Below are 12,442 nucleotides of genomic sequence, written 5' to 3'. Positions count from 1 at the left end.
ATTGATTTTTAAAAATAAATTATTGACCTTTAAAACCTCGGAGCCAGCTGCTGCCTGGCCTATTGGAGACATATTGACAGAGGTGAGAGCTGGCAGTTTGGAGTCAGAGCCTGGGCAGTGATCAGAGCTGAGGGGTGGGTGATGGAAGCACAGGATTTACAAACACAGAATTACACAAGGCTCACTACAGAAGGCTGAGATACTACTTACAGGACATCAGTCTATATTCCAGGGGGTCATAAGCTTAATTTCATTACTTCTTCTACCTTATTTCTGGGACAACTCCCATGCCATCTATGATTTGAAAAAGTTTAGTTTATTCTTCTCTTCTGTGCCTGTCCCACTTGTGCTGTCATAACACTAATAACATTTTAGCAACATTAGGCTCTACTTTCTAAGCAGCTTAGTAGTCACAAACATGTATGATTGTATGTTTCTTAAATAGGGGTATATGTATGTAACAATAATTTTCATATTTACTAAAGGATGAATGGGCTATTTCTGCTGTGCCTTGTATTTACATTTTCACCTCAAAAAATAAATTGTTTCCTAAGTTCACCCAGAAGAGTGATTTTCTGGCTGTCAAAACATATCAAGAAATATTATATTAATGGGATATTAGTCACTGTGAATTAACAGTACAGATCTGAAGATAAAAACAATGCTGTTATTTAGTGACTGTATGTTGATGATAGATTAAATAATACATATTGGGTTGCTTTTCTGTTGATTTTTCTTCTAGTTTTCTGTTCTTGAAATGTTCACCTAGTGTCACAGATGTTCTCATCCCCAGCAGGTTAACTGGCATAGAAAGCTTGGCTCTGGCAATCTAAAATGTTCAGTGAAAAGAGGTTGTAATTGATTTAGTATGGCACTGAGTCACAACAGGTGAAAATCAAATCTCCACTTAGTTCTACAGCCTTCCACTTTTATACTGGTGGAAGACATGGCACCGCATGTCTTCTGTTCAGTATTTCTTTCTTCAGCAGACTGCAGTTCTGTACAACTTCAGTACAGGACTGTAATCTGTTCCTTCTGGATGGACACCCTTGTGCACTGGCAGTGGGAGACTAAAATGCCGTGTGGCTTCTGCTGTCTTGACAATTTATGGGTGCTGAACTATCCAGCAGAAGGATCAGAATTCATGGTCCTTATCCCACTGTCACAGAGAAAATCCATTTGTCCCGCAGTGCTTCTGAACGTGATTGACAGGACAATGAAAGGTGTTGAATTGATTTTGTAGTGTGCCACAAACTAATGTCAGAGTGACAAGATTGTTTTGCTGTGCTATCTGGACTCCAAGAGCATCAGCCCCCATCCCTATGCCAACTCACCTCCAGCAGGCATTATCCCTGCTCCCATTGCACAAGTGCTGGGAGCTGAAGGGGCAGATGCTTTTGCAGAAGGTTTAGATCTGAAGACATTCCTGTTCCTGCCCACAGTAATGGACCATAAGACAGCCCTGGCTTTCAGGGAGGGGACATCTGTTACATCACGTAAATGTTGTATTTGGAACTTTGCTTCATTCCATTTGTGTCCAGTTCTGGGCCCTTCACTACAAGAAGGATATTGATGTGCTGGAGTGCATCCAGAGAAGGGGAAAGGAGATGGTGAAGAGTCTGGAGCACAGTCTGCTGTGAGGAGCAGCTGAGGGAGCTGGGGGTGTTTAGCCTGGAGAAAAGGAGCCTTGGGGGAGATCTCATCACTCTGTACAACTGCCTGAAAGGAGGATGTAGCCAGGGGGTCAGTCTCTCCTACCAGACAACCGGTGACAGGATGAGGGGGAATGTTCTTAAGCTACCCCAGGGCAAGTTGGACATCAGGAAAAATTTCTTCATTCACTGAAAGAGTGGTCAGGCACTGGAATGGGCTGCCCAGAGGGTGGTAGAGCCCCTGTCCCTGGAAGTGTTCAAGAAATGACCAAATGTGACACTCAGTGCCATGGTTTATTTGACAAGGTAGTGTTTGGCCAAAGGCTGAACTTGATGAGCGTGCAGGTCTTTTCCAACCTTAATGATTCAACAATTTATATTTGTTTTCTTTTGTATTATTTGTATCTTAATCTTTATTCCTTTATTGATTAGTCTCTAAATCCACTATAAGTGTCAGAAGTGTTGAGACTAATGATGGAGAAAATGCCTCTTTTCTTTTTCCCTTTCCTTTCCCTTATTTCTTTCCTTCATTTTCACATGTGCTCTATTGCTCCCTTTCTTGCCTCTGCTGTGTTCATTTTACTCATTAGCAGAACCAATCCCGCAAACAGATTTTTCTGGCAGCTGTAGTGAATGCTGAGAGAACTGAGGAGTTTCCTCTGTAAACCCCACTATAATGCAGAACAGGGTTGTCTCGCTTTGTCCTGTTCTTTCCTACTGTGTAAAAGCCATCCTTCTATTTTTAAAATCCTTTATGTTATGTATGCATTTGGCTCCAGACAACTTTATGCATTCTGTTTGCAAGAAATTGCACAGAGTTAATATTTACATTTACCTTTTGAGGTGCAGCACTGATAATCTTTTGATTAATGTTAAACCTAGCAGTTATGCCTCTTTCCCCATTAGGTTATCCAAGAAACAATGCTGAGGAAAAAGAATATTCAGGCAGGAAACTCCCAAAAGTAGTTGTGTGATGTGACTGCAATTTTCCTGAGACTTCTGAAATTATAAGTTTTGGGGGTTTTCCTTATAACAAGTGGTAGAAGTGCCTGTCATCTCTTTTGAATTCTAGCTCAGGTCTTCTAACCAGTTTCCCTTTCTTTTTAAAGTTTCTCTTAGCTTTCTGTGAGAAATTAATTTTGAGATTAAATAGCCACATTAAGACAGGATGAATCTGCTGCAAGGCAGGGGACTTTAGGTTAGCTGGTGTGAAGAGACAGGAATGATCCCAATCTGTTGTGATCAGCAGCTGTAAGGTCCTGCACTTGCAGCTTGTATTATCATTTTTGAGATCTGAAACTATTTTTATAATAATGGACTTGTGTATATAAGATACTAGGTTTGGCACAGGTAAAATTGGATGAAATGACAGGGTTGCTGTGGTATGCTGGAAGTCAGACTCATTCAATGGTCCCATTTGACTTTAATATTTATGGATCGTTTTGGTTTTGTTTTCTTTTTTTTTTTTTTTTTCATCAAATATCAAACTTCATTTCAAGTACAAAAATCCAATTTAATTATTTACAGCTCCTGAGGTTTCAAACCCATTTAACAGCAGAGAGGCTCAGTAATTGTTTTATTACTACTACTGAAAGTGTAATAATACTAGTGGCAACAGAGGACAGTGAGCAAAACAATGAGAGAAATGTAAAGTCATAAATAAAATCATTAAAGCTGTTTCACATGGGATAAACACCAGTGTCAGGTTAATGTTTCACACTACAGACAGCAGGCTTAATTAACTCTTTCTTTCATTTCTTTCCTGAAGAAACTAGCTGTAGCAATATTTGGCTTTCTTAGAAGTGCAGAGCTTTCTGTATTGGTCCTTTCCTCTCAAATAAGTCACCAGCTAAAAAGAAGTTAACAACTGTAACATAGTAGGTGCTTTCTGGAGCTGCTGGTAACATGGAGGTTGTCTATTTTAGTTCTGTCCTGGCCCAGTTCTGCTCTGTTTTGCTCTCCAAGAGCAGTAAATGGGATAGGCACAGTTCCAGGTGGCTCCTGGCAGGGCAGGCCATTGTTCTGCTGCACACACCCCAGTGGTGTCCCCAGGAAGGAAGCCTGAACCATGTCCTGGCATGGCAGGGACCTATGTGTTTTGTGACCTGAGCTGTGTCCTGGAGTTTTATGGGATAATTTCTTATTTATTATATATTCAGTGTGTTAGACATGACACAGTAGTGATTGTAAAGTTGTGAGGAAGGCAGTGTTTGTAGGTGTTTAGGAACTGAAGAAAGGCTACTTAGCTCAAAGATTCCATGTTCTTTTACATTTATGTGAGGATGCCTGCTTAAATTTATTATTTTCCTAGAACCTTGCCTCAAATGTGATTAGTAAAGCTGTGGTTGTATTTCTGTTTTGATGGTGGGTTTTGGCTTCTTTAGGATCTGGAACCTTATGGTGTCACATGCACGCATGTATATACAGCACACAGTTTCATAGGATTTTTGAGTGCTCTGAGTTTCATGACAGACTCTAATGTTTGTAACTTAGGGAAAAACTCAAGTATTTTTATTGCAAAAGTGGGAAAGAAGTCTTTAACAGAGAGTTATGTATCTCATTTTCTGTTACCACCACACACTTTGTGTTCTTGTACATCTTGATGCATTGATCTTGTCCCATAAACCTTCAGTATCTTCACAACACAAAAAATCATTTGCTACATGATTTTGAGTACCATGTGGCTCCAGGCTCCAAGCTTCCTTATAAATTAATAATTTACTTGGCTTTTACTCTGGTTGCTTCACCATGTGGATCCTGCTATTGTCCTCTGCATAACCTACAGATCACTTGGATTATGCATGTTTCACTAAATGTTACCCAACACTGCTAGTGCTCCAAGGGATAAGAACATTTTTCTGAAATATACACCATTAACATGAAAAGGTTGGGAAAGACATGAGGAGAAATAGGAAGGAAAAGCCATACAGATTTTACTGAGTATAACTGAAAATTCAGATTGTCTAACATTCATTTCAGAAGTGCCATCCAACTGCTCTAGAGAGTGTACTCTTTGCTCTCAGAAGTGTTTCCTGTTGGACAAATAGTTTATTCACACAGGTTGTCTTCAAAACAGCATTCCTAAACTAGCCAACAGGTCAGTAACGAGATTGCCTCAAAACCTAAAGAGAATACATGTCCAGCATACTTAGCTTCCTCATAATTTTTGAGATTTGAATTACAATCAAAGGAATACAAACAAGCAAGCTGATATTGAGTGAAAAGACTTTTCACGTGTTAATGAACTGAAAGAGAAGAAAAAAGGTATTTTCCTGTTGGTACAGATTTTAAAGATTTCAGTTTTCAAAAATCCAGATTATTTGACAAAGCTTGAGTATGGGAAAAGCGACTTTGTGATGAACACAATATTGTTTTTATTTTGTTTGAGGAAGACAGAACTAAAATGGTGCCTTGGAATCTGCATCATGTGTGCTTAATTGTAGAGAAAATGCAGACCACTGGATTAAATAAATACAGAAATAATATAGATTTTAATGGAAAAATAATTAGTCCTAACAAAATAATTAAACAGAAACCTGAAATTCCTGATTTTAATTTGAAGAAGTCTGTTCAAAGTCAGTTGTGATTAAAATTGGACATATTACCTTGTATTTATATTAGATTCTGACACTATTTCCATACATATATGCTGAGATACACTACACATTTCTTATATTACTCCTTTATGTTTCAGTTGGATGTACCATTCACCAGTGTAGGTGGTCAAAGGTTCAATTCTATTGGACTGAAAATATTAAAAGCGTGATAAATTTTGTTGGAAAATGCAAGAATTGAAGGTAAAGAATGCAATAGCTCTTATCCACCAAGTACATTCATCACTAACTTACAGAGTGTTTGAAAGATGCCAGGAAAGAGTATTTCACCCAGAGGGTGGCTGGGCACTGGAACAGCCTCCTCAGGGCAGTGGGCACAGCTCCAAGGCTGGCTGAGTTCAGGAAGTGTTTGAACTCTCAGGCACATGGTGTGACTCCTGGGGATGGTGCAGGGCCAGGAGTTGGACTCGATGATCCTGATGGGTCCCTTCCAATTCAGAATATTCTATCAACTTAGAATTCTAAGACTTCTTTACTTAAAGAAAAATGCTCTCCTCAAAATTTAATGCCTAAACATGAGGGTTGAATGCCTGTTTTGCATCACATATGTGCCTTACTTTAACCCCTATAAATGTCCTCAGTCTTAGACTAAGATTAGATTTGATCCTAATTGATGAGAGCATATTGCAAGAAAATAGTAGAAAGCAATATAACAAGTGTGCAAAGTGTTCCCTATTCTAAACATAGGGCTTGTGTGATGGTATTTCAACTTGAAATACCATCTTAATTCTGATTAATACAACTTTTCATAGTGTTACTAGTAGATGCAGTTGGTTTACCTTACAACAAAGTACTATGCAGTGGGGAGGAGGTAACCTTAACTCTGTTCAGGGTGCAGGGAATAGATCTACAGCTGCTGGATCTCCAGTGGCATTAACAGAGAACTATGAAAGTGACTAAGTATGGTTGTTTCAAAGGAGATGAAACTTAATACATTTTTGCAGACCTCTCTGCAGAATATACATTATCAAGTAGTTGGGATGGATTTGATACCTTTCTAGAGGTTGTTACCAAGAACTTGTTCATTCCTCTTGTGTAAAGCCTTGTTGATTTGTTTAGAACTTTTCATTTTGGGTGGAGCTTTACGTTCAAACAAAATATACAGAAGTACCAGAGAACTGAGGAATCTTCTATTCAAGCTGATTTTCTGAGGGGAAGAACTTGGCTGAACATTTTGCTTTTCTAAATGAAATCAGTTATAAGACTGAATCCACTTAACTAACTGCAGCAAAACTACTGCTTCGCCTGGATTCAGTTTCTGGAGGTGAAATGCCAAGGGTGATGTAAAACTCGGAGCTGAGGGGATCCCTGGCCACCCATCAGAGCAGCTGCCTGACTCTACTTTCAGCTCGTTTGTGACTGGTTTAGTCTTCTAGGCTCAAGCAGAGCCCAGAGTTGAGCATGTCTCTGTCTTAGGGATGTTTCTTGCCAGTTCCAGGGTACCAGCTCTGCATTTTATTGCTCCCTGAACAGGCTTGATAGTGGATTCTCTATTTTGAGTAAAATAGGTAGGACAGTAGGGAGTGTTGTGCTGATTTTCCTTGTGCTGTCCTCACAGCTCACCACTAATGAACGACCCAAGAGTCTGATCATAGAGAAATAGCATTGGAAGAGTTTGTTTGTTTATTTTGGTGAAAATATTATCCCAGAAATGAAGCTTCACAGAAATACCAGTGATAACCCCATGCCACTCATATAAGTCTTGCCACCTGGACCACAGCCAGACTATTTTTCTGTCAGTGATACTAAATGCCATTCGGTTCCTTAATAATTCATCTTGCAACAAAAAGACTCAAATTAAAGCATGTGTTTCTGCTTTACAAACAGCTCCTTGCACATGTGCTGACTTTGCAGCTGCTTCCTGCACTCTGACTTCTGTAATTAGAGCAACTGGCCAGCCCAGCTAATGATATTAAACTGACTGGTCTAGAATGTCATTTATCTCAAGGGTTTAATTTGCTGAGTACAGGGCAGCACAATACAAGGTTTGCATGTGTTATGGCTGTAACTTGATTTTTTTTTAGCTCTTGTTGCTAAGTTACAATAAACTGTTATCACGGTAAATTGTCTGCATTTAAATGGACTAAGATTCCACCTGAAAGGAGCCACCCAGATGAGAATTGAGAATATACTGATGTCTCAGAAGAAAAGAACATAACACAGAAAAGCCCAAATTGTGAACAGGATAATTTTGTATTCTAGACATTAACCAGACAGGCTCAAAAATAGCTGCTCAGACCCCAGAGACTATGACATGTGCTTCACTAGCAAGTGACTAAGAGCTGGTATACAATAAATAGGTACTAATTTTAAAATAAGTTACATTAATATTATCAAATTTTAATGGAATCACAATGATCTCTTACCTGAATTGTACTTTAGAATTACTTTCCCTGGAAATAATCTGATACCCTTGCAGTCAGGCACCATATCTAAATGCTAGGAAAAACAAGTAAGTTTTTAAAAAAGTATCAAAGTCTCTGCACTTGTCTAAATGAATAGAAATAATCTTAAAACATAATGTTGGTTAATGCTTTTGCAAGTGGAAAATTGTGCCATATTCTGATGGAAAATGATGTAGAATCCATGCTGGCATATCAAGATGTTGTCCTACCTCTTCCCAAAGCTCTGTATTAAATTCCTGAAAATTCTCTGAAAGAAGAGGGATTTCTCCTCTAATCTATTTTAAAGAGTGCATGGAGAGGGTAGGAGCTACGGGGAGTATTTATTGGTGCCATATTTGAGTTCATTCCAAAATTATTCATGCTGGTTCTACGGATTGTAGTTCTTGGTGGCTACTGGGAAGCTGAGTGAGGTGTGCTTTTTTTTTTGTTTTTTTGTTTTTTTTAATTGATGATACCTGTTTGGTCACCTCCACGGGTGTGATCAGTGTGGGACATGTCATCTTCCTTGAGCAGAGAGTCCTTTTCACAGCTGGGCAGTTTTTAAAAAGGGTTTAAAAGTCAACTCTTAATAAACCTATTGCCAGTACACAAAGGGTCTGAACAAATAGAATGTGTAGGATATTGCAGAGAAACACCATAATAATGTATAGGAAACACAGATAAATTCAGTTGCAATTGTGACTCTTTCCATAGTACACAAAACCTGTAAACCAACTCAAATGTCTTCCACTGCAGTTATACCATTAAAATCCAAAGGTGAGATTCTAGGATTCTGCAATGTGCAGTAGCTGGTCTGATACTTTGTTTATAGGTATGGAAAAATATGTTCCTGGGCTAATTTTAAAGGTGTCACCCTCCAAAGAAAGCCATTTGCTAAAAAGCATTGGATTGACAGAAATGAAGCTGTAGACATTCAGTGAAAGGTTTCCATTAAAATAACAACTAGAAACTGTCAATCAGCCCCAGCAGAAATCTGCTTAGATAACTCTGCTAGAAATACTGTACCTCCTTGGAAAATGGAAGAAGATTTTGCAAGGATTTCAGAATGGGGAGAAACAGCTTCTCGTTTTACTTTAATTTGTTGTACCAGAGACGTTTACTGTCCTTGCAAAAACCCTCCTGCAAGGCTGAATTTTTGATTCACAGCAGAAACAGCAGAGAGGAATGCAGGCAGCATATGTAGTGCAGCACTGCCTGTGCTTCAGCAGACTTGTTCTGCTTTCCGTGACCACTACTTTTGAAAAGCCCGAAAATGGAGAAGCCCTCGGAGAGAGGGGGAATGACAGGGAAGCGTTTCCGTGGGCTGTGGAATTTCAACTCATTAAAGTGATGAAACAACTGCTGTGGGAATGAATCCACACGGAGTCCATGACAGACGCCCGGTACGCTCCATTCCCAGCAGCACAGCACAAAAGCCTCATCATTTAGCAATATTGAGAAGCTTCTTGTAGCCATGGGAGCAGGTGGTAGTGCAGCCGCAAAAGTTGCATTAAGGGGAGAAAATGCAGTCGCTAGGTTGTTTTTTGACCCGCCGCCTCTCCCCCGGGGGTGGCCGGGTGGTGCACACGGGCTAACAGCAGGAAGGCACACTGATGGCACGGCATGGCACGGCATGGCAGGTGTTCAGACACCCACCGCCTTAGCCAGTGCCGGTGCCGGCCTTCCCACGCAGCCTGGCACCCTCGGAGCGTCGGGCGGCTGTAGGGTAAAAAAGACACTTAAATCTCTTACCTTGGTCTAGTCCAGTGTAGCTTTTTGGTTGTTCTCGGTGCACTATGAGAAGCAGAGGAATGAGTGCCAGACCCCAGCGAGTCATCCTAGACGGCAGAGAGGGCTGAGGGCTCGCTCCGGCTGCTGGCTGCCCGCGCTCTGTGACAGCTGCCGGCCGCCCGGGCAGCGAGCGCGGCCCATTCCGCAGCCCGCGGCGGGGGGGGGCGGGCGGGCAGCGCCGGGGAGAGGGGCCGGCGGAGAGCGGCGAGAGCGGCGGGGGCAGGAACGTACCATGTGCCTCGGCCCCCTCCCCGCCCGCTGCGCAGCCCCGAAGTTACTTTTCAATGCGCGGCGCGCTCCCGGTTATGGAGCCTCCCCGCTCCTGCCTCCGGAGTCCCTGCTCGGAGCCGCGTCCCGGCATTTCCGCGCTCGCATTATCCTCTCTCTCCTTTGGAGGCTGGCGCGGATGCTCAGTGCAGAATATGCTCAGTAAAGTCTGTCTGTGGCTGTGTGAAAAGCAGCACTCGGCTTCTTGCAGCAATTTTATAGGCTGTCTGTCTGGGAGTGGGAAACCAAGGGCAAGGGCGGTAATTCTGGCATCGGAGGGAAAAGGAAATAGGAAAAGGTGTTTGGAGCTACAAAATTGTACACAAGATACATTTCTTGGTTTCTCCTAACAGAAGAAGGTTGGGATAATTTTTCAGTCTCTAGTTTATCATCTCAGGACATGTTCCTGCAGATCAGAAATTGGTGCTAGAGACAGAACCCCTCCTGGGGATTCCCAAAATAATTTTCAAGAGGAAACATTAAGTTGTTAGAGTGGGTTACTTGCACTAAATGGCAAAGATTTCTCTGGGCAAACACAGCTTGTTTCTAATCACCAAAGTAAATCTCCAAAGTATGGTTTAATAATTTCATTACACTCACACCCCTTGTATGCATAAGTTTGTTTATAACAATATTTTCTTAGGAAGATAACAGAGGACAACTTCACAGACATTCATGCGGGCTGTAATTACTTTAGTGTTATTAGAAAAGTGGAAGAAATGTTTAGGTTCTCACTGTTGACTAACTAGTTTGCTAAATCTGGAAAGGCTTTTGTGGGCTTTTGAATGGCCTTTATTAAATTATTTGTACTACTACCTCTGTGTCAGGATATGCTCAGATGCTCTGAATATTTGTCAAATTTATCTGTGTCTAAAAAGGATTGTGGTGTTTGATATTTTTTATTCCTGCAATGTGACTGTGTGTGGATGATCTTAATCCTGACTAATTGGCACAAAATTCCCCAAGAAAAGTAGGAAAAGAATTACAGAAAAAGGTGAAAGAGCTAAGACTGCTATACATGCTTTATTAGAAAACTAAATATGGGATAGTCCAAATGATTGTACCAGTTAAATATCCATTAGGTGTTCTGCCTGTGTTTCCCTCTGTAGAGTACAAAATGATTGGGGTTTTTTTTTTTTTTTTTCTGGTCTTATTGGATAAGGATGGTCCTGTGAGAGTGAGATATGAGTTCTTCACAATTTTTTTTTGCATTTGATTTAATTATATATTTAATTCTAACTGTGCTAGAGGTACTAGGGATTTACTGGACTCTAATTCATAATGAAGCAGAACTGCAGCCCATATCCAAGAGCTTAGGAAATGTTTCCTTAGGCTGATTGCAGGCAAAATCATGCTTTGGGGTTTTTTTCCCCTTGAAAATTGGATGAATGGGGCAACCTTCTTTTAGCCCCATTAATTTCTATATCTAACTCTGCAAGGTAGCATGAATAGTAAATACCTGTGAGCCATGTGCTGCTGTGGATTATAAGGAGACTTCAGCCTGTGAGCGAACAGCATGAAGTTTAGCCACGAGAGTATTTACTTTGAACTCTCTGTGGACCTAAATTCATCAGGAGAAGTAATCTTTGGTACCACTGGGTAGTGGCCATGGAGAAGTGCATCATTCTGAATAATCAGCTGTGTTTAAGATATCTATAAAGGGTTCATTGAGGTCTCTTAGAAGTCGACCAGAATTGTATGTGTATTCAAGGTGCAACAGACCTCCAGTGGAAAATGGTTGGATAGGAGAAGAAAAAGATTTTGCTCCATGGAAGACACCTGCTGTAACAAAGGCTATGCTTCAGCTACTCTGTGTGATACTGGAGTTGTCCCTTAAGATCCTGCACCCCTGGGAATATTCAGTGGAGAGAGACAGGGCAGGGACAGGTATCAATGGCAGAGGATATAACCAAATTTTAAAACACATTTCTCTGAGGTGACAGATGGCAGTGGCTGAAGCTGGGTGTCCTCCACAGCAGGATAGGAGTGAGTACAGCAACTAAAGTGACTGTGACTGACATTCTTGCACTTTCAGTGAGCCACAGGCCTGGTACCTCATTCTTTAGAACAGTTCTTTCTGCCTTTCACATTGACAGAAATGTCACTAAATCGCCCACTCATGATCATATCAATAAGACATTAATATTATTATTATAAAAGTGATCATGAAAACAGTTTAAAAATAGGAAGGACTCCCTTGAACTCTATCTTTCTATAGCCTTGTCCTTTAAATTCTTAAGGGGGTGCTTTATTAGTTCTTTGCAAATTCCATTCTCCATTGAAATTTGACCCAATGCAAGAGGTTAGGGAAGTATAGACCAAGTTTGGCTGAGAGGATTGCTGCTCTTGTTTTGTCAATGACTGTTTTTGTCAGAGTAAATATGGAGTCAATTCCAATTCCAAGTAAACTTGTAAAGCTACATATTACAGAAGCTGCATGAGTAAAACTCTCTCAGATGTCTATTTATTTAGAAGCTCTAGCTGATGACAGGAGCATTATTTTCTGGAGCAGTTGATTGACAACCTCCTTCATATCAGATAGTGAAGATTTGCATATGCCAGAGTAGTCCTTAGGTTACTTATTGCCAAAATAATTGGGAGTCTTTGCTGCAGAGATAACGAGCAGGTCAAGAATCAAATTGAATTGTAAGTCAGAAGTTGGAAGTGTTGCATGCAAAAACTTGTGCAACTGCACTTGCCTGTAGCTGCCATAAGGCCCGGGCTGCCTGGGGAA

General features: G+C 40.8%; 1 protein-coding gene across 2 annotated transcripts in view; it reads right to left on the bottom strand.

Annotated features, from left to right (window-relative positions):
- RASGEF1A (RasGEF domain family member 1A) overlaps positions 1-9,908 on the bottom strand; it is a 149,124-nt gene extending 139,216 nt beyond the window's left edge. For both annotated transcript variants that reach the window (XM_012574509.5, XM_002194475.7), the window contains exon 1: positions 9,403-9,908. The gene's annotated coding sequence lies outside the window, so the exon portion shown is untranslated. The remainder of the gene's footprint in view (positions 1-9,402) is intronic.
- Positions 9,909-12,442: the final 2,534 nt, after the last annotated feature.

The sequence above is a fragment of the Taeniopygia guttata genome, chromosome 6, assembly GCF_048771995.1.
Source record: "Taeniopygia guttata chromosome 6, bTaeGut7.mat, whole genome shotgun sequence".
Lineage (NCBI taxonomy): Eukaryota > Metazoa > Chordata > Aves > Passeriformes > Estrildidae > Taeniopygia > Taeniopygia guttata.
The sequence above is the reverse complement of the archived record's forward strand: the minus strand, read 5'-3'. Positions and strand labels throughout refer to the sequence as shown.